General features: G+C 39.6%; 1 protein-coding gene across 1 annotated transcript in view; it reads left to right on the plus strand.

The window, feature by feature from the left end:
• FBXO15 (F-box protein 15) overlaps positions 1-14,056 on the plus strand; it is a 128,145-nt gene extending 114,089 nt beyond the window's left edge. Inside the window, exon 11 of the mRNA XM_075084583.1 lies at positions 13,984-14,056. The gene's annotated coding sequence lies outside the window, so the exon portion shown is untranslated. The remainder of the gene's footprint in view (positions 1-13,983) is intronic.
• Positions 14,057-23,171: the final 9,115 nt, after the last annotated feature.

A 23,171-nucleotide genomic window follows, 5' to 3' on the forward strand; every position in this document is an offset into this window, starting at 1 on the left:
CTTTATGTCAGATGTAGAGGATTAATCATAGCCATTTAAAAAATTTGACCTGAAACCTGCTGTTTTGCATTAGAACATTTGAATACCTTTTGTCTTCAAATTTAAAGAGTATTGATAACTTTGTTTAAAAGCCATGCATCATTAGCATGTGCAGGGGTTTTAACCTCTACCTGATTAAAAGACCTTTCCCTTGAAGAGCTTCTCAAGTACTTTCTGAACAGGACACAAATATGACTAGATGTCCTTGAAGTCAAAAGCAATACTTTTAATTGATATAAATGGAACCAGATTGACAAATGTATTTTCAAGGATTGTTTCTCCCAGCAGTGAACTGAAGCCCCTTCAGGGAGTGAGGGCCAGTCTCTGTTTCACCAATTTTCTGGCTCTGTAACTTCATTGATTTCCATTGCACAATCATGACACGTGAAATGGAGTGGAGACTCAGGCTGTAGGCACGGTGGCTGCACAGTAGTCAGCTCTGTGTTGTCCTTCAGGGTGAGAAGTGTGAAAGGAACTACATGCTGTCCTCACAAACACCTCTGCAAGCTGGGCACCATCACAACTGGATGTATATTAGGGATTCAAAGCTACTAGAGAGTGTCCAGAGGAGGGCCACAAAGTTGGTGAAGGCTTTAGAGCAGAAACCATACAAGGAGTGGCTAAAGTCACTTGGTTTGTTCAGCCTGGAGAAGTTGAGACTGAGGGCAGACCTCATCGTGGTCTGCAGCTTCCTCACCAGGGGAGGAGGAGGGGCAGGTGCTGATCTCTCCTCTCTGGTAACCAATGATAGAACCCAAGGGAATGGCAGGAAAGTGTGCCAGGGGAGGTTTAGGTTGGGTATTAGGAAAAGGTTCTTCACCCAGAGGGTGGTGGAGCACTGGAACAGGCTCCCCAGGGAGTCAAGGTGCCAAGCCTGATGATATTCAGGAAGCATTTGGACAATGCCCTCAGACACATGATGTGAATTTTGGGATTGTCCTATGCAGGGACAGGAGATGGGCTTTGATCCTTATTGGTCCCTTCCAACTCAGGGCATTCTATGATTCTATTATTCTCCTCCTGTATGCTATATATGGGAATCTGGTATTCACTTTGTAAAGGCTACAGCATAGGAGACAATTGGGTACCTGGTACCCAAATGCAACCAAATAGGGCATGGGGTTGGATCTAAACAGTAGTATGTAGTTTTCCTGTGCTCAGTAAAGCCAGCTAAGGCTGGATCCTTTAGTCTGAAAAAAACAATATCCTTCAGTGAAACTTCACTCAGCTAGGAGCATATCATGTCCCAGAGGGTTTTTGCATCATACCTTATGACCATAGTTGCATCCCATAAGTGATGAAGAAAAAAATATCTTCATTAACATATAGAATATAGGATATACTAATCAAGGAGAACGCAAATTTTTGTCATGGAAGTTTGTAAACGAGTTAAAGCAAGAGAGAATAATCTTGCCTGTTGAAAATATCTCATCCTAGAAAAAAGCTTTTTGTTGTTTCATTGACCGTTTAATTTTCTAAATCATGTATTTAATCAATATGTACTATAATATAGACAGCGTTTGCCTAGGAAGATTTGGTTTTACTGATGACATTACATAATAAATGATGGGAACATCCTCAATATATCTTGAAATACATGGTAGCAGGAAATCCTACTTGAAAAATTCTAATTGGCTTGAATAGGAGAGTAACATCACATGGGATGCAGGCTATACAATGTCTTCTATAAAAGGATACTGGGATGCAGGCAAGGTTGCTAAGGTGAAACAAGTCCCTTGTTATGCCAGTGTTAATGTGCCAGAATTAATGTTAATTTCAGTCTTCCTGGTTCTTTTGTTTGGCAACAGCTGAAAATGAGTTTATTATTTATGGAGTCAGGAAACACTTGTAGGCCTAATTTAGACCTAACATTCCCAGGGCCAAGAAGCAAACAACAGATCTATGCCATGCTTGCATGCTTACTGCAGCCATGGTAAACTACTGCTGTAAATAATTGTGTGTCATGGGTTGGGGTGCCTTTCTCTCAGGTGGTAAAACCTCCCCAGAGCTGGTAGAGCAAGCAGAGGGCAGCTGAAATGCGGGAGTGTGACAACACGCTCTCCTCCTTCCTTTAGAAGGAGGGCTGTCTCTGCCTGAGTTGAGCTGGTCCCACTTAAGTCTTCCTTATGTGTTACAAAGCACCAGCCAGACCAGATGTCCGTCTGGCTGCCGTGCCAAAATGCCACTAAAGAAACTGAACTGGGTGAGCATTTGGTCTGTAGCCTGCGCTGACAGCTTTGTATCACTGTTGTTAAGCTGCAACTGTTGTTGATCATTTTGTAATCATGTTATGATTGTGTAATGTTTTGCAGCTGTAGAGCTCCAGTTACCAAGATCTTGGTGCTTGTTACAAGTAAGTCAGAGGTTGGAAAGTGTAGTATTTGCCTCCAACTGTAAATCCTCTCAAAGTCTGGAGATGAGTGATTGTTGGTGTAGGTGTTGATTTGGTTCACAATGAGATCTTTCCGTGTTGTTCCTGCCATAATGTGTAGTCTTTCTAGAACATATTCATCTACAGTTTAGATATAGTGCTCTTTTTGAAAATGAACTATTTGTAGGCATACAGAAAGTGAAGAATTAAGTTCATTTGCCCTCCATGGGCTGCGGTGATAGCAGCAGGTGTGCTATTATGCCCTCAGCCATTCCACATGTTAATATTTCTCATCTCACAGCATCCCCGTGCTCCCACGGGTACTGGCTGAATGACAATGATTTTACTAAAAGGAAATCCTGATTTATAGCAGCTAGATGCAGTATCTCAAGCCAGTGCCTGAACATCCAAGTCTTCATAAGTGGGAGAAAAAAAAGTCAGTTTCATGAGCTGAAAGTCATAAGATAGTTCTGCTTGTTTATGCATCTGGTTCTATGAAGGAAGACAAAACATAGGGACACGGAAATCAAAAGGAGCGTGAAAGTGGTCCAAGCTGATTATGTGTGTACTGGGTTTGGCTGGGGTGGAAAATTTGGCTAATTTTCTTTGTAGAAGCCTATATGGTACTGTGTTTTAGACTGGTGACCAAAAAAGAGTTTTGTTAACACACTGATGTTTTATTTATTGCTGAACAGTCCTTGCACAGCATCAAGGCTTTCTCTGTTTCTCACTTCGTCCCCTCAAGGAGTAGGTTGGGGGTAGGCAAGAGGCTGGGGGGGGTGACACAGCTGGGACAGCTGACACAAACTGACCAGAGAGATATCCCATAGCATATATGTCATGCTCAGCAATAAAAACTGGGAAGAGTTTTTTCCAAGGCAGCTTTTGCTGGTGGACTTGTGGGCATTGGTCTGCTGGCGGGGAGTGATTGCTTTTTTTCTTTTTCCTCACTTATTATACTCACTTATTTTACTCACTTTTTGCCCTTCCAGTTCTCTCCCCCGTCCTGCTGGGGGTGGTGAGTAACTGACTGCATGGGGACTTACTTGCTAGCTGGTGTCAGTCTACCACAGTCACTATGGTTTTTGAATGAGAATGAGACTAGTGAGGATTCTTTTACCTTTAATGCTCAGTAGGCAGTATCACCTTATGGATCACTTCCTGCATTTTTCTGTCTTGTAACTGTATTATTAGCTGTAGTATCACAGACTCAGCTTATATTTTGACTGGTAAGGTCAAGCTTAGCTAGCTCTTGGCCTCATGTGGGCCTAAGTATTTGTTGACAGCAGACCATCATGTGTTCATGCAATTCAATGAGATTCTGCATATAGTCATGGTGAAGGGGTTGAGGTATTCTCCCAAGAGAACATCCTTATCCCCAGAGGAGAGGGTCATACTCTTGCAATGAGTCAGTCCGCTTTCTGGTCTAGTAAATCATGAATCACAGTTTACTAAGAGGCACAGCTTCAAGGGGAGGGTAAATTATCTCAGACCAGACAGCTGTGTATGCCAAAGGTGTTCCTTCTGTGGTGAAATATATGTATTTCAACCTTAGGCTGAAGAGGCTACATTGCATAGTGCTTTCCTGAACAACTGATTTAGCCGCTGAGCTACTGGATACAAGGTGTACTCCAGCCACTGAGAAACAGAAATATTTGTGGCTGTAATGTTTTAAAATGCCTAATTCTAGAAGTGTGTGGGAAGTATGTGCTGTGCATGACTCATTAAATCCTTCTAGGGAGCTGTGAAGAGCATTTAGTCCTGTATGAACACTGGGACTCTGTTGCCCCATACTCCAGGGTCCATGTTTGTATTTCTTGGTGTCAGCTGAGAAGCATTAAAACCAGAATGATATGCACTAATTTACATGGGATCATATTTTATCAGGTTCTTCTAACAAATTTCTGTTAGGTATGGGAGTAACTCACCTAATGAGTTGCTACTACTTGATTCTTGCTTTACCTGTTGGTTAGGAAGTTTACACAGAAGTAAGCACCCAGCTCCCGAGTTCCAGATAATTGGCTTAGGAACTGGACAGAACTTAACCAGTAAGACCAAGGAAATTGGTTTAAATATGGGGGTAAAAATTGAAAGAATAAGCTGGGAGAGAGACAGTTTGTTTTAAATCGAACTAGAAAATATGAAACACACATCAACATTTCACAGATATAATTTGTATTTTTCAGCTGGGGAAACATGAAACAGACATTATTTTGCCTTGCATTTTTGCAACAAAATGAATGTTTATGTCAATACATTAAAAAAAAAAATCTTTTAACAAGTCAGATTGAAAAATGTACATCTCAAATTTGTGATTTAAATTTTCCACTTTTATGAGATTTGGCCGTATTAGAACACTTTTCTATTTGGAGTAAATGATTTTAGGAACAGGGTTGCTTCCTAGGCTTTGTGCAGTTCTAAGGGTGTGAAATTCTAGCATTGCCTAGGGAAAATGAATGACCATTATTAGTGATTTTATTCTTTACGTCAACACTCTTTTCCCCTAGCAGTATTAGCAAATAAATATATTCACTTATGCCTTTAAATAGCTTTATCTGTAACAAATACTGGACTGTTGAAGAATAAAAATAGACTTGCTATGTCTCTTTCAGCTTATTAAATCAGTATCTTGTATTAGTCATAACTTCAGTGTGCAAGATACAACTCTGTAGTAGTCCTTGTTATCAACTATGCCATGGCTGAGTGTAGTGTGACATGTTATAATTCATTGCAGAAAAAGAAAACTCTGAAAAAACTTCCAAATGCAAAGATAGATATGTGTACACACAATTAGCTAGCACTCCTGCGCATACTTAAATGTGGAGACTTAAACATATTTTACGTAAGTAGTTGCCTTTTTTTGAACGGCTTTTATATGTGATTCAGATAAGGCAGTTTTGCACGTTCGATTACTGTTAACTTTGTTTACTAAACAATTTGTTCTTGCTCACCTAAGTATGCTCAAATTTTTTGTATTGCTGTCACTAGGGATGTGTGTGTGTGTATGGGAGAGAAGGAACATTTGTTCTCAAGATTGCATTCACTAGGAATGAGTTAGATGGATTCAGTTTTATCTTTCTCTGTTGATGGTGGCTAAAAGCATGAGATATCTTTCTTCACTGACATGTTTAGGAAAAGCAAAAGGAGGTTCGAATACCCATAGAGATTTTCCCTTTGAGAGTCTGCTGGTAAATATCAAATACTGTTTACCAAACAGGCTGTTCCATATCATCACAGGGTCAGCAACTACAAGAGCAGTCTTGCTTTCTTACAGCAGTGTAAGTAAAAAAGTTCTTACCCATTTTTTCCCCCTCAAACCTTCCTTTTTGACTTAACTTCCTGCTTTTGGTTTCTGTTCCTTTGTTATTTATTCTGTCCCATTGCCCTGTTTCAGCAACTTAAAATAAGTCAATCTATTAACTTTTTCCTTCAAGCATGTTACTAGTTAATACACAGTTTTCTCAATTAGAAATATTGCTAGTCTATTTGCATGGTACCTGAGACATACTGCTGTATGACATATTTAAAACTTCACAGAAGTAGTTGCTTCCTCCTAATGCTGAGCAGAAATTTGATTATGAAAAACACCACCTTATACCAATCCTAAATATTTTTACTGTTTGTGGCAGTACTGCTGCTTTATCTTTCACAACTTTTCTCAATTCCCTTTTGCAATAGACATTAAAGAAATATATTTCTGTTTCCTCCACCTCCATAAAGCATGAATGAGCATAATAGTGATAGAAACAGATGTTAGTGTTTTAACCAGTCATTGTACCGAACTAGCCATCTGAAGCCTTGAAGACACTTTGTGTAACTTTTTTATTTTGACAAATCTGAAAAACACAGACTTAATAGGTGAAAGAGGATAATTCCAAAGGCAGTATGGACCAGGCAGGGATTAGTCTGTTCATAGCTAATGAAAATAATCTTTTTAGAAAACTTACTCAGGAATCTGGGTGCGAGTACAAATGCGTATGGATTGTTGAACCAGATGCTTGCTCTGCAGAGCGTTGGTCTCCTTCATGTGAAATCCTCAGGTAACAAAAGGAAGGATAAATGTTATAAGAGCAATGGCAGAAAGACTCGGAGGCAAGCCGATGAAGCAAAAAGCTAAATCCCTGTCTTTGACCCTCCCCAGGAACTGGAAGGGGAGTGGTGCTGGAAGATACAGTTTGTTGATATGTATCTGCTGGAAAGGAGGAGACTCAAAGAAAGGCTTAACAAATAGACCTGAAACACGATTGTGTTGTTCAAGATGTAGTGATATATTTAAGATGCATTCTAATAGAAAAGAAAAGTTATAAGTCACTCATCTAAACACGGAAAGGAAACAACCTAGAACAACCTAGAAAAGAGAGAAGAAAGGCACATCTCTTCTGGACCGAGACACAAGTTGTTGCTGAGGTTTCCAGTGAGCTGAGAGACTGTTTCGTTCTCAACACAGTAAAGAAATTTCTAAGATCTCAAACAGCAAAATACATGTTGGTAAAGAAAAAAATTAGAGGAGCTTTGGATGTAAGGCGTGGCTGGTGGAAGCTGCAGATGAGACATGGCTTGCAGACTAACGGGTGCCTGGCTGAGACCAGCAGATCAGTGCAGCCAAATCAGGCTTTGCTATCTAGAAGCCTTAAGCCTCAAACTGTGGACGGTGGCTACTGGAGTGAAGGGAAAGCAAGCAGCTGGCTGAAGAGTTCAGTTGCTTCTGCAGAGGGAAAGACTGAAATTTTATGGCTTTGGTTATACTTTAGGAATTAATTCTTGCTATTCTGTTTACTTACCTCATTTTCTCCTTTTTAATGAAAATGTTAAACTGTTTTACTTAACTTTGTAGATGGGTAGAAGTGGTTGATTTGAGTATAATTACTGTAATTTCCCCAGGTCTCTGCATAGGTCTTCAAGCAAGTGTTTATCTAGGAAGTCCATTAAATTTTAATGCAGCTGTGTACTTGTCAGTTGAATTGTGGCAGGAAGGTTGCACTGAGAAGTGGCTTGGATTTTTGGCTAGCTGAAGCAGTGAGATATTGATTCCCAGGAACAGGGAATATAAATGATGCATATAAATCCATCAAATCCAGTACTGAAGTAAGGCTTGGTTTCTGCTTGTGATGTTGCAAGGAGGGAGAGGTAATCTGGATTTCAAAGGCATACATATTATATTTCCATGTGTATTTCTAAACTCAAGATGAACTGGGGGTCTTGTATGTTTATATTCTATTGTAGGGTAAGTTAACAGTATTTATATCTGGAGTATCTGGAGTGAAAGACTTTTTCTTTTTTTTTCTCCCCTAGCAAATATATTACCGGTCCTTTCTGCTCTGAGATGACAAGTGTTTGCAAGAACCTTCCAAGAGCAGGTATCTGAAGAATCATGTGCTTTCAACATGTACGGCCCTTACCTTTATGCATAAGCAAGTACTGCCTGTACAAAGCTGTCATGTTAACCAGGAATTTTGGAGATGTCTTATGCATTGTTGCACTCAGAGAAGCTTCTTTCAGTAGATAGGATTAGAAAACTAGTTGCTGAGGAACCTTGTCTGTGACACATTTTGAAGTGATGGCATTTTGACTGTTGTTAAATTTGTGTTTCTCATCAGCACAGAGTAACAGCTCTGGTCCTACTGTCATCTCAGTTTTGTTATGTCTATACACAAAAAGCCATAAGGATGGAGGGTTTATATTTATGTGGGTTTTTTTTTTCTGTTTGTTTATGCTTGCCCTCTGTTTAACTGTTGAGAAGTTGATTTAAATCTAATCTATCATGTTTAAAGTTTTACCTCTTAATTTCTTTTTACCTCTCTGATCCTCAAGTGCCACTCATGTTGCTCTTACTATTCCTTGGTCTTGAGGAACTTTGCTCATTTTCTTTTGGAAGGCTTTAAAAATACTTGTGATTTGGCTGACAAAAGCAGTATTTCTCTGAAAGATTTCTGAGGTTGTCAGCTTGGTTCTCTTAGGGCTGTGAATCATTTAGCAGCAGCTACTACAGATCTGTCAAATCTCATGTGTTATACATAGCGCTCATTCATTTGGTCCCTGCCTGTGGCTCATGTATTTTCAACAGCTCCACAGCTTCTCTTCTGCTCTTTGAGCCCTGATATTAAGGCAATTGCTGACTGTACTTTGAGTCAAAGGAAAGTTGGGATTCTGCAGAGGTAATGACAAAAATATTGCTTTCCTTAAAGCTGATGGTGCCATCTATAGTAGGGAAAAGTGATTGTCTTTCCTGTATTGTTTGACTGGTCTTCCTTAGGCTTGCGGAGTTATTACTTCTTTCACAACAAAGAGGATCATACACAATGTAGACAGACAAATGCATACATATGGACACAGACTACTCTTGAGCATTACTGAATTGGCTTTGCTAAATCCATTCTTTCCATCGTGTCCCTTCCACTCACTCTGTCATGCCTGCGCTCCTCTGTGAAGGCCACCTAAGTAGAGGGTTACACAATAGTCTTCACTGTCTCAAACTTCACTCAGTTGGAGAACGTTTTGATAAGAGTGGCTCAGTTCTCTGCTGGTGTTATTTTGACATCAAATGTAATATGCAGCTCTGTAAATATGGTGCTTTCTAGCAAGAAAAGTCTTGGGCCATTCCTAATTCCCTACAATGGCATCTTGTTCTTCAAAATTTCTTGGTTGGAAATGCATACACTTACATATTTTTATGATGCATGGTGGCGCTGTCAAGTCTCAGATACAAAAGATGTGTTGTACTGGCGTTGCGTGGCAAGGTTTCGGCAGTGGGGTCTACAGGGGTGGCTTCTGTGAGAAGCTGCTAGAAGCTTCCCCCATGTCCAATAGAGCCCATGCTGGCTGGCTCCAAGATGGACCCACCACTGGCCAAGGCCGAGCCCATCAATGATGGTGGTAGCACCTCTCTGATAGCATATTTAAGAAGCAGGAAAAAAAACCCTGTGCAATTGCAGCCAGGGAGAGGAGTGAAAATATGTGAGAGAAACAACCCTGCAGACACCCAGGTCAGTGAAGAAGGAGGGGGAGGAGGTGCTCCACATGCCAGAGCAGAGATTCCCCTGCAGCCCGTGGTGAATACGGTGTTGACGCAGGCTGTGCCCCTGCAGCCCAGGGAGGTTAACTGTGCAGCAGATATCCACATGCAGCCCGTGGAGAACCCCACACCAGAGCAGGAAGATGCCTGAAGGAGGCTGTGACCCCATGGGAAGCCTGTGCTGGAGCAGGCTCCTGGCAGGACCTGTGGACCTGTGGAGAGCGGAGCCCACACTGGAGCAGGGGAAGAGTGTGAGGAGTCCTCCCCTGAGGAAGAAGGCATGGCAGAGGTGATGTGTGATGAACTGACCTCAACCCTGATTCCCTGTCCTCCTGCCCCACTTACAGGGGAGGAGGTAGAGAAATTGGGAGTGAAGTTGAGCTTGGGAGGAAGGTGTTTTTAAGATTTGTTTTTATTTCTCATTACCCTACTCTGATTTAACTGGTAATTAAATTAAACTCATTTCCCCAAGCCAATTCTGTTTTGCCCATGACAGTAATTGGTGAGTGATCTCTCCTTGACCTTACCTCAGCCCACAAGCCTTTGGTTATATTTTCTCTCCCCTGTCAAGGTGAGGAGGGGAGTGATAGAGTGTCTTTGGCGGACACCTGGCATCCAGCCAGGGACAACCCACCCCAATGTAGTATATGAAGTAGAAATGTCCAAGTGGGAAAAGAAGATATGCCCAGGAAAGTCTAAATATGTGACAGCCTAAGTGTGACAGGAGGCTTTAAGGCTGTTGAACGAACCAGTAAAACATAGAAGGCAAAGGCATCTCAATCCATGGCTTTTGTATTTTGTGTTGGGTAGGTAGAGGAGGGGGGAATTACTGTATTAGTATCTGAGAAACAGAAAGTGAAATGGTTTAACCCTGCCTGTTGATGTTACAGAAATGGAAGGTGGGTATTGGAGTGTTATTTTGTGAGTTTTTTTTTCTTGGTTTTGGGTTTTAGTTATTATTGCTCTTAATGGTTTTCATTTTTTAAGAACGTTTCCCAGATTCTTAGATGAAAAACTTGAGGACTTGGGGACTTACACATTCAATGTTCTGAATAAAGCTAAAATATATGTTACATTAGTGCCCTAAGATGTCACAGAGTAATTCCCATTGCTTTTTTTTTCATTGCTAGTGACATCTGTATTCTTATTGCAATCCACTCCTTGAGCTACCTCCTTGCTGTCCTGAATAGCTGATTATTAGATTGCATACAAAAGCAAGAAGCTTCTAAAAAGGAGTCAAAATGACATTTTGAGTAATTTGGGGCATTGCTGGACGGAAAGTTAGTCTGCTGTTTTACATCTGAGTCATGGATATAATAGGGTTTGTCAGATGTTTATTGTTTTGTCTTACAGTAGTGGTTTTTAAGTGTTATTTGGATTAAAATTGCATACAAAAAATTTGATATGGCATCAGAATTCCAAAGATGAACCTTACCTGTGTTTTGTTTTGAATTTTTTGTTTGTTTTGTGGTTTTATTTTATTTCCCCCTCTTGAAACTTCTAATTTTGTCACAGTAGTGACATAATTTCCCCGAACATTAAAACTGGATTCAACTGCACTATTAAAGTTGTGGTTATAAATCCAGCCAATGCCCATACAATGTAGTGATTAACTGGTTCGTGCAAATGCATAGATGTCTACTGATAGATATAACCTGCAAGGTGAAGTGATTGCTCATAACTACTGAGCAGATATCCCCATACATCACTGCATGAAGACACCAATCCTTTTCAAGGTTAAAAGGATACTTCTCAAAAGCAGGCATTGCTGCAGTTCTCAAAGGTAATAAGACAAACAAGTTTTCATTCTTGAACAGTTTTGTTGCTGTTATAACTTCTTAAGTTCAGGAGGATAAGCATTTTAAGCATGCTAGTCAGCAGAAAAAAATATGCGGCATAGTTGCAGGTTACATAGTCTTCTGGGCTCAATTTTCTCTTGATTTCCCAGGTTTTCAACAGCAGAAGCTATATGTGATGGGACATGCAAACATGGCTGCCCCTTCCATCTACTTTCCTTCTTTTGGGCTAATCCTCTATTTCAAGTGGAAGTGAAATATCTTTTTTGCTGTATTTATCCCTTTGTTTTTTTCTGATCAAATTATACTGCAAAATGCGTAAATGTAGTCATTTTGTAAATGCTTTTCTGACATCATAGATGCAAGTTCAGGGAGTTTGTTTCCAGTTCCACTGGTGATGTAAGTTACTGGCTGGGCGTAAATTAGATCCCTTTTGGGGCTATTCCTTTGCTATTACTGAGACTTAATACATGTAAAGTATTTGTTACTACATGAGCTACTGTCACATCCATCCTTACCAGGAAGGAAAACTAACTTAATAAATGAGATGTACATCTGAATGTGCATTCACTTTCCAGTGTTGCCCAAAGTATTTTTGTGTGTTTTTAAGTGAAGGAAGGATTATTCATTTTCTCTATAAACTAGCAGTTTATATTTCTGTCTCAGAGTTATTTGGGGAGCACAAAGCCATTAATAGATGTAAAAAGCTCAGAAACTGCATTGATAAGAATCATAATCTAGACAAATAGCAAAAACTTTTCTGGATGAAAGAAACTGTAAAATTACAGATTTGGTCCTTTGCTTCCTCTTTCCTGCTTTTGTTTTTGTAATTCTCTATTGCTTAGATAAATTCTGTAATTTCAAAACAGAACCTGGCATTAGCATAATATTAAGGAGAAAAACATGTAAACCAAAAATAAATAATTTTTTTCATAGTGTTGTAATACTGTACTCCAACCACCTTTAAGCAGGGAGTCTGTTTTTTCATGTTCAAAGAATTTACTGTTTCCTACCCAAGATCACATAATGCACTCTGTTGTGGTTTGACCCCGCCAAGCAACTACGCACCACCCAGCTGCTCATTCACTTTCCCCCATGGCATGGGGGAGAGAATTGGAAAAGAAAACTCGTGGATTGAGATAAAGGCAGTTTAATAGGTACAGCACAAGCCGTGCACGTGCAAGCAAAGCAAAACAAGGCATCCATTCACTACTTCCCATGGGCAGGCAGGTGTTCAGCCACCTCCAGGAAAGCAGGGCTCCATCACGTGTAACAATTATTTGGGAAGACAAACGCCATCACTCTGAATGTCCATCCCTTCCTTCCTTCTTCCCCACCCCCCCCCAGTTTATATGCTGAAGCATGACATCATATGGTATGGAATATCCCGTTGGTCAGTTTGGGTCAGCTGTCCTGGCTGCGTCCCCATCCAACTTCTTGTGCTCCCCCAGCCCGCTCCCTGGTGGGGTGGGGTGAGAAACAGAAAAGGCCTTGACTCTGTGTAAGCACTGCTCAGCGGTACCTGTTCCAACATGGCCTTGCTCATGGCTGCAGTCCCTCCAGGTGTGTACCTGCTCTGTCATGGGCTTAGCCACAGCCACACACTTTGAGGTGCTCCAGCATGACCTCATACACAGGCTCTGATTCTTCAAAGTGTACTTGATGCAGCACGGACTTATCCACACCCAAAGATGCTTCAAGGTGTACCTTCTCCAGTGTGGACTTATCCTTGGGTCACAATCCCTTCAGAGGTGTACCTGCTGCTGCAGCACAGACATAACCATGGCCACGGACAGTTCGAGATGCTCCTGCTTTGGTGTGGACTTATCCACAGCCACAGATGCTTCGGGGTGTCCTGCTCCCACATGGACCCATCCACAGGTCACAGTCCCGTCGACTCAAATTCACATTGCAGTTCTAGCCTGTCCAGTGCAGCAGCACAGAAACAGCAGTGATGCCCAGGCCATCTGCCAGCCCAGGCACCCGGCCATTGCTGTTATCAAAATGTTCCATGGCACAGCACAGTAAGATGATAAGCTCTACAGCAGTACAGCAAGCAGCAATACACAAGGAGCTTTCCTAGAACGTACAAGAAAAGTAATTTATTATTTTGACTTAAAATCAATTTAAACACAGTCCCTTTTAGAACGTTAGTATTTGTCAGACTATTTTTATGACCCTAGTGATGTTAATGGAGTACCAGAAACTTAAAACTCTCTAGGACTTTGTTCAGCTTCATTTGCGGTTGATTATTTCTTATATAGGAAAAACGCTATCCTTTTTAAATTATTCTCCATAACTCATGAATTGATCTTGATAGAGGAAGAGAGTACTCCTCCGAGAATTTCAGAGACAGATAACATAATGTTGTAGATGCATATTAACAACACATTTTCTCAGCTATCATATCTAGAATCCAGCAAACTTAGCACTTGTTTGCAGAGATGTAATTAGTACTCTAAAATGTACCTTATTCTTATTTAATGTGTCCAGTTAATATCAACTTTAACAGAGTTTTGATTTGGAGGTGTAGTTAGATTCACAGTTGCAATAGTTCCTGTGGGTCCGTTCTGGCAATTTTTAGTACATCTGTAGAAGGCATGTGAAAAATTTAATGTAAACTCTGTGCTAGTTATGAATTGGCTTAACTGCCTTCAGAACTCAAAGGGAACATTCTTTGGACAGCTGTAGGTAGAGCATTAAATGACCAAGGTAAATGAAAAGTGTTTAAGACTAACCTTTCTCTTCATTATTCTCACATATAGGATGCCTCGGTAGATGTACGTGTGTGCATACCTGGGCTTGTGGACAGAATACACCCTGAAGAACCTTGTTTCGTGCCACTGTTTGCATAGTGCCAGTGCATGCAAAGAGAGAATGGGATATTTAGCACAATCTCGTATTGATATCAGTGTTGCAAGCCTCCCCCACCCCAACAGTCGACTGTCTACAACACTTCAAATGACTTCCATAGTACTTGTTCTTTGATGTAATTTTTAGACATTTTGATATATTCTCTAAAGAGCAAATTTTCACCTTTGCAAGCATTGAGCATTAGGTGTTTCTGGCTCTGTACATGCAAAATATTCTGTGACATGCTAACATGTATATTGTAACTTTCTGGAAGTGAATATACTCTTGAGAATACAATCACAGTTTTAACAGTACTAACTTGTTTTTAATATTTTGTTAATATTATTCTTTTCCTATTAATCTGCCACCAAACTATACATAAAATAAGGCATCTGTTTTGCTCCTTGCAGGTGTTAAGTGATTTTTAGACATAAATCTATGAATAAATGTGTATTTTCTATTGGACTTTGGGATTAAAGTAAATGCCCAAGAATCAGTAACTATGGTCTTTTTTGACTTACAGCAATTAATTACAGGTTTTTGTAGCCATAAAGAAGCAATTTTGACTTGCTGTATAGCAAGTCTGTGGAAGCCAAGATCAGATCATCTGTCTGAAGTCCTTTTTCCCCTTAACAGCCAATTTAAAGTATCAATGTAAATAATTTTAGCCTAACCTAATCTGTATACAACTGTTAGCTCTAAGATTGAGGTTGTTTGCATGATTTTATTTGTTTTCTTCTAACAAAATGGCTGAAAATTGAATGTAAATAAGAAATGGAAGAGCTTGCTGCCACATGGAAGGTAATTGATCTTAAGAGCAGGAAAAAGGAGTCAGTGTTTTTAATTTGGAGACATGAAGAGATGGTCAAGGCAAAAATACATTCTGTGTTAATTTTAAAGTATACACTTCCATGTAAGTGAGTGAAAGGTAAGAAATGTCTTGTAATGAAAATAAGTTTCTCTTCAGCATAACGTGATAGTCCCTGCTGTGTGCTCCTCTAAAAAGTACACTGAGCTTGTACCTTCTGAGACATATAGTGGCTAATCACCAGGTATATGCTTTGAGAAGATCTTCAAGCATCTCCCTGGTTTTATTGATGCAAGAGCCTGTATGAGCAGGCTGATTTTGGCAGAGCGCTGAGTATTGCATGTTGGGTATGAAAAAAGGAGATGGCAGTTGGAATGTCTAAAGCCTTTCACCCCTTTACTGGAGTTACTATTGGTAGAATTATAGATTAGAGTAGCAACATCCATAAAGAGACTCCTTAAGTTCACAAGTGTTTCTCAATAATCTTGTTATTTTGCATTTCATTAAAATATTAAAGTCCATTGCTTTGATCTATAAAAAGCTATTTTAGTACTCGAGGTTTTACAGAATTTTTTTTGATGAAAATTTCTTAATGTCAGCGTGTAATATAGGGTGGGGTTTTTTAATGTTATGTTATGGTGACTTGTGTAACTGTGTGAGTTGAAATATTTAGTTGGATTCAATTAATGAAAATATTTTTAATTAAAATGTGCACGTCATTTAAATCATCATAATTTGCTTTCACCTAGAACAAGGTGATGCATCGCTAATCTTGAATTCTTCTTAGCTTTTAATAACCCAGTAACACATTGGAAAGCCTGGGTAGTTACTGCTGTCACTCACTAAGCTGACTTAGAACTGCTCAAGGATGCATTATCTTGCTTGTGATCCTTTACTTTCACTGTCTCTTGGAACACTTCAACTCTATTCCCAGTGCGACTGTTGATGTTCAGTAGCATCTAAAATTACTGCACCTAAGGATGTTCTTACTTCTCTCCTTTGTCTTTTCAATGTAATAGTCTCGTTTTCTCCTCTTTCTTTTCTTGCATTTTTCAAATTGTGTTAAAAATAGCCTTGAACTACTGTCAACACTAAAAATGTTTTGGTAAGTAATTTGTTACTCCTTCAGTTGACCTTGCCACGTTTCCTTTCATCTTCCTCCTTTCCCCCAGAGTCAGCTGTAGAGTTCTGCTTTGACCGAGTTTTAGAAATGTGATGTTGAGTCTCTGACCGCTTTCGGCAGAAATACGTTGAGGATCTCATGTGGGACAGCAGATTCAGTAACACCCAGTGCATTATATAAAGGTAGGTTATAATTTAAATAACTAAATTAACATAGCCTGCAGGTTAGCTGGCAGCATTTGCCATTCATAGTGTATTAACTAGTTTTAGAACTTGCCCAGGGAGGATGAGTGGAATGGGAGTGATGCAGTACTTACTGTAGATGCTGAATTTTACAAACAAAACTTAAGAAAGACTCTTGAAGCACTTCCTTGAAATATTGGACTTTGTAAACAAAGAAATACTGCTTTTATGAACATTTATATTAGTGCTAATTCGTTGATGGAAACAAAATATGAAAGTAACAAACAGCGTAACTAAAATATGTGGCTGAATATTCAGCAAGTATTTTCCTACTCTATGCAGAGTCCTTAACTGGAATACTACTGCAGAGACCATAGATCAGGTATACCCCAAAGCGCTTGGCATGCAATCGCATTACGATTTAAGGAGAAACTGAAAATTCTGACCAAGGTAAAAATTTCCGTGATGTTTCTCATTTGCTCAGTGAAGCCTCTTTTGAAGAGAGGGAGATGGATGGAAGATTAGGAGGAAAAAGTTCCTGTGCTAGCTTCTACCTAGGAAGATATGAAGGAACATCTATAGCTTTAATGATACCAGAATTTTGTTTTTCTTCTAACTGATTATAACCTGTCACGAGATCCTATACTGCAGACATATGGCAGAATAGCTATAGATGAAAGCACTTTTCAATATTTTTAAAGTAAAAATGATTTTCAATATTTATGATTACTGTAAGGAAATCAATTACAAGTGCAGAAAATATAGCATTAACTCTAAAATGGCAAAAGAATATCTGAAGTGTTAAAGGTCTTAGCGTTTGATAAATAAAAGATTCACATATGCTTAATTTTGCCATATAGTAACAATATGGTATCAGTTAAGGCATTCTGATATAAGTAATCTGACATTAGGCTAAGAGGATTTATAAAATGAATTGTCTTCCTTTTTTAATGACACTTGATGTGAGATGGATAGAGAAGTGTTTTCCTTGCCTGCTAGCTCTGCCTGGCACATACTCTGGTGAGGAAGTGGCTGAGATTGAGAATGTCTTTCAAGAAAATCCCAGAAGCAATCAAGCCTGGTCCATACCTGTCTCTCACACTTTGATTTTCTAAAAGCAAGTTATTTTCTTGCCAGTGGCTGGATGTGGAATGTGGACTGGCCCTCTAACCCATCCTGATGCTCTAGAGCATCTCTTCAATTGATGATGCAGGGTCCCATCTGAAATTTTGGAGGCTCCAGCTCTGCACTCTGTGTTACTGCTCTTCACTATTTTCTTCACAGAATCCCAGGTTGGAAGGGACCTCAGGGATCATCTAGTCCAACCTTTCTGGAAAGAGCACACTCTAGACAAGATGGCCCAGCACCCTGTCCAGGGGACTCTTGAAGGTGTCCAACGTGGCCGAGTCAACCACTTCCCTGGGGAGATTATTCCAATGGGTGACTGTCCTCAGTGTGAAAAATTTCCCTCTGGTGTCCAATCGGAATCTCCCCAAGAGCAACTTGTGTCCATTCCCCCTTGTCCTCTCCCTGTGACTCCGTGTAAAAAGGGAGTCTCCATCTTCTTTGTAGCTTCCCCTTAAGTACTGGTACACGGTGATGAGATCCCCTCTGAGCCTTCTTTTCCCAAGGCTGAACAAACCCAGCTCTCTCAGCCTATCCTCATATGGCAGCTTCCCAGTCCTTTGATCATCTTGGTGGCCCTTCTCTGGACCCCTTCCAGCCTGTCCACATCCTTTTTGTAGAGCGGGGACCAGAACTGTACACAGCACTCCAGGTGTGGCCTGACAAGCGCTGAGTAGAGCGGGATAATGACTTCTTTATCTCTGCTGGTGATGCCCTTTTTGATGCCACCCAGCATCCTGTTGGCCTTCTTGGCCGCAGCAGCAGCACTGTTCACTCATGTTGAGCTTTCTGTCCACCAGGACCCCACAGGCCCCTTTCCACAGAGCTGCTCTCTTGCCAAAATGGAGAGCAACTCCAAAATCACCAAAATGATTCAGCAGTTTTGCCCAAGAAAATCGCAAAGATGCAGGTGTTTCTTTTTTTTACTTGAACGCTGTAATACCCTGTATAACTAGGCACATACGGTAATTATTTGTCACTAATATAACAACTGTATTATTTGTCAGTAATATAATAACTATAGAGCCTTACATCAGAGAACTAGTACATTTAGATGAGAAGCATGTCTAATTATCTTCACGTGACCTGATTGTTTTCCACAATAATTCATTCTTCTGTTGACTCAACCAAGTAGTTTATCAAATCCTGCTGTAGTTTCTTTTCTAACATGTTGAATTGTGGAGGTTTCAAGCTTATAATTTGGCATTTTCCTCTTTGACTGCTTTTGCTTCACCTTTGTTCTTATTGGGAAGCCATTAAGCATGCTTGTCGCAATGCACTGTGAGAAGCTGTTTTAACTTCTGATCTACACATATGGTTGTAGGCTCATTTGATACTTCATGGGTTATTAGGTGTTTTGGATACTAATAGGTTAAAACATAATTCACTGTTGACCTGATTTTGCTTCTGAGGATAAGAGATGTTTGTGAATCAGGTGGCCTGTATAGAGATTATTTTAGAGACTGGTGCTTGCTTATTTTTTAATCTGTTCTGTACATTGGTAGCTGAAATCCAGCGGGCTGAACCAGGATATGAAGAGATGTAGCAAAATATATAATTTATTTTCAGTGAAACTTACAACACAGTGTTGATTAAAAAAACCCAAAATCTCATAGCATAGAAAGTTCATTATGAGGATTTTGTGGGAGGAGTATGGCAAGGGGCTTAAAACACTGGATTTTGTCATTATCTCTTTCTCCTTGTAAGCTCTCTAATACTTCCCAATCCCTGCCACTGAGTGACCTTTGCTTAGAGAGTTGGATGGCAGCCTTTGACAGATCCTTATAGTCAGAACACGGTAACGACAGCTGAAAAATCACCCATATATCAGACAAAATAAAAAGGGGGAGGATGAGGGAGAAGAAACCAGGTATTTCCTCTTTTCTCCTTCCCTTCAGTCTGCTTTCAGGTATCAACTTGAAAATGAATTTTTAGGTGTGTTAAAATATAAAGCAGAAGACATGGACCTAATTTTTTAAATTACCAAAGATTTTTTAAGACCAAATCTGGTCTTGGCATGTTTTCAGATGGACTTTTCCCACTATTCTGTAAATCTGTGTGAAATACATATGGGCAGCATAGAGGTAGTGACGTTTGTGTTAGTCCTAAAATTAGAAAGAATCCTGATTCAGGGGTTGACTTTGTCTTTTTTTTTTAACTTAACTTGATTGCAAAAGTAGACAGTGGTTATTTTTCCCTCCATGAAGGCTGTTGCTCAGTTTTTCTGAAAACTGAGTGCCTCTACAGGGGACTACACATTTGTTTTTTTCAAAGGGTAGGAAAGAAGTTCCCAACTTCAGTGAATTTCAGTGACAAGTAGGCATTTAGTTGATTAACTGTTTTTTGAATTCTTCTTTAAGACTTCAACTTAAAACATTTTAACTTTTTTCTGGGTCTTAACTTTTATAAGTCTTTAGAAATACTTTGTCATACAATTTTATGTGGTTATTCAAGCAAAAATTTTCACAACCAATTGAATAGTCCCAGTGTAGTTATTTAATAAGAAATATATCTTGCTGTATAGAACAAGCGAAATAAGGACAATATTAAGTATATGTTGGCTGTTGTTGATGGTGCATCACATTTTGTATTCAGTTTGCTTAACATTTTAATTTTTGCAACCACAAAACTGAAAAGCGAAGGAAAAATACATTTGACACTGCTCTTATCAGTGTCATTTGTATCTACTTCTCAGTATCTTGTGGATGTGAAGATCACTAAGCCTTAGACAAGCTTTTTGGGATAATTGGATTAAGGAACATCTACAAAAATATCTATTGTATATAGACATATATATACATATGAATGCTAAGAAGCTAGATATATTTCTTAAATTAATATATAGCTCCTGAATTTACAAATCTGTGTTGTTACACAGGTGGACGCAGATGGATGTTGAAACATACTGAAGTTAAGACTTTGATCTATGAGTGAAAACACTTTTTTCTTAAAAAATAAGACTATTAAGTGATTTAACTCTTGCTTCTATTTAATAACAGTGGCTTAAAGGAAGACTAGTATGTGACTATCGTGACTTTGAAAATTAGTATGAAGGGATTTAGATGAATACCAGATGTTTGAAGTGAGATTTAACTCCTTAAAACATAAGGGAAAACTAAACTATATCAAAAAATGCATGGAACATTCTCAATAAGGGGTTCTGCTGAGACTGGTATGGTATAGGAGAGCTCTTTGTTGGTGAGAGAGATCATATCCATTTCCTGCTCCGACACCAAATCAGGCAAGTAGTATCATGTATGTTCTCACTCCAGGTAGGCCCAGAGAATATGTGATCTTTTAACGTTATCCATCTGAGATCTAGTGATCAAGGTTTTCTCTGTAACAACGTCTGGCAACTCTTGTGTAAGTATCTCTGTATAAGAGGCTGAACCATCCTCTGGGATGATAATCTTCCCCCATTAACTAGGAAAAGATACCAAATGACTGACTGACTGACTGACACTCTTGATTTGGTTGCTTAACAATAGGGGAAAACTACTTTACCCTTAGAATTAGTATGAGTTGCATAAATTTAAAATAGTCCCTGAAGCTACTTTATCTAAAACGAGGGTTTAGGGTATTACAATTCCAAAGCACAGCAGAGAAGTCAGGGTCAGTTGTTTCCTAATACAGTCTGATAAAAACAAGGTTGTTAGAGTTTGAAATCTATTTTCTATGAGTAACGGTTGCCCTACTGGGAAAACACACACTTTTAGATTCTTGTAATAAAGGCTTTTGCCATTTCAGTCAAATAGGCAACTAGTCAGCGTTCACAGAAAATACCAGTCTAGGAATAAGAGGACGTTTAGATGTCAGATTTGAGACTAAAGCAGTAGGATAATAATTCTGTAGTTCCCCCTCCTGGAACCTGTTACAGGTGCATGGGGACACTCATATACATCCCCGGAATTAGAAATGGACTGGATATAGGCAGAGAACTGTCAGCTTTTTATCCTCCTGGAAACTCAATTTAACTTTGAAGTATTCGTTAAACAAGATATTGTTTCCTCTCTAACTTTTTCATTAAAAGGAAAGCATCTTGTACATGTGTGGCAGAAATTGAAATGCAGACTTTGGAAAATATCTGGAAAAGTGCTAGGTGACTTAAACAGTAGTATGCCCCTATTCCAGATGTTTGGCACAAATTAGGTAACTTGATTTTTTTTTCCTTTTCATTACCAAATGATTAGTGTTTTTAACTAAAACTTTGTAACTGTATTCTTCTGCCAGATTTTCATTCATGTGAATAAGACTACAGGGAGCATTTGATTGCAAAGGCTTCTTTAGTACTCATAGGATAATTTGTGTTGGAAGGGACAAAACAGGCTCAAGTTATATCAGGTTACTTGATACTCTGTCCAGTTAAATGCCGAATATCTCCAAGGATGGAAATAATACCACTGCCCTGGGCTCCTGCTCAGTGTTTGAGGACCCTGAGAGTTAAAAAGTTTTTACCTGAAACCAGATTGGACTTTCCCATGCTGCAACTTGTACATGTTGCCTCTCAGTCTGTCACTATGCACTTCTGAGAGGAGTCTGGCTCCATCTAGCTTCACTGATACTTTCCATTAGGGTGTATTTAAAGAGGGAAGTAAGACACACACACATACCTCACTCACACCCACACCTGTAGCAGTCTCTTTTTCAGACTGAACAACCTCAGCTGTGTCAGCCCCTTCTCGCAGATAGTATGCTCCAGCCTCCTAATGGTATCGACTGTCCTCTGCTGGACCTGCTATAGTATGCCCATACCTTTCTTGACTGGGAAGCCCAAAAGTGAACACAGTGCTCCAGATGCTGTCTCACAGCTGCTGAATTGAGGGGAGTTCCCTTGAGCTGCTAGCTATGTTCTTGCTAAGGCAGTTCAGTATGTGGTTAGTCCTCTTTGCTGCAAAGCCATGCTGTAGATTCATGCTCAACGTTTTGTCCACTAAGACACCTAGGTGCTTTTCTGCAAAGATGCTCCCCAGACAGACATCATCAGCTTGTTCTGTTCCTTCCAGATGCAGGATTTTGCATTTGCCATTGTTGAACTTCATAAGGTTTCTGTAGAGTAATTTTTTCAGACCTTTCATGTCTCTGAAAGGCAGCCCAGCCTTCCAGTATGTCAAGTGCTCCCCTCAGTTTAGTATCATCCACAAACATACTGAGGGTGCTTTCTTGATCTTGAAAGAGGTGATTTTGTTAAGAACTACAGTTAGGTTTAGAATCATTCTGAGAAAATGAAAGTCTCTAGATATCTCATATTTACTCTAAGTGTGACAGACTTTAATCTTTGCTTCAGGGCTTCAGTCTGGAAAGAATGACATTGATTCTCAGTAGAGTCATACGATTGAAGCAGAAGTTACGTGATGTGATTAGACTAAAGTTCAGGTGAAAGGATTATAGAAATATGCAATAGAAATGTTACTGTTAGTATAAAGAATGTATGAATGGGAATATTTGGGTGTGAAAGCACTAGAGGAAATGGTGAAAGAAGAGGTAAAAGAATTATATGTGTTGATGGCATCTAGGTCGGTATTTTAATAAAATCATAGCACATCTGCATGCAGTTTCTCAGTAACATTCAGTTTAGGGAATCAAAAGAAAGCCTAAACTAAAGGACAGGCTATAGGTAGAAAAGAAGACACAAAGGGTGAATATGTGTTGTTTAATGAGTCATAGAGGTGACACAGGATTAAAAGTTTGCAGTCACTGTCAAGTCATAAACTGTATAAAAGTTACATCCAAAAGCCAGCACGTTCCCAGCCTACGACAGAAGACATACTAAGAATTCAGTGGTTGTTGATGATCCTTGATCGCCATGTTCACCACAAGTCATCTTGCACAGACTGCTTGGAAACGTGCATCTTCATTCCTGTG

Source organism: Phalacrocorax aristotelis, chromosome 2, assembly GCF_949628215.1.
Source record: "Phalacrocorax aristotelis chromosome 2, bGulAri2.1, whole genome shotgun sequence".
NCBI lineage: Eukaryota > Metazoa > Chordata > Aves > Suliformes > Phalacrocoracidae > Phalacrocorax > Phalacrocorax aristotelis.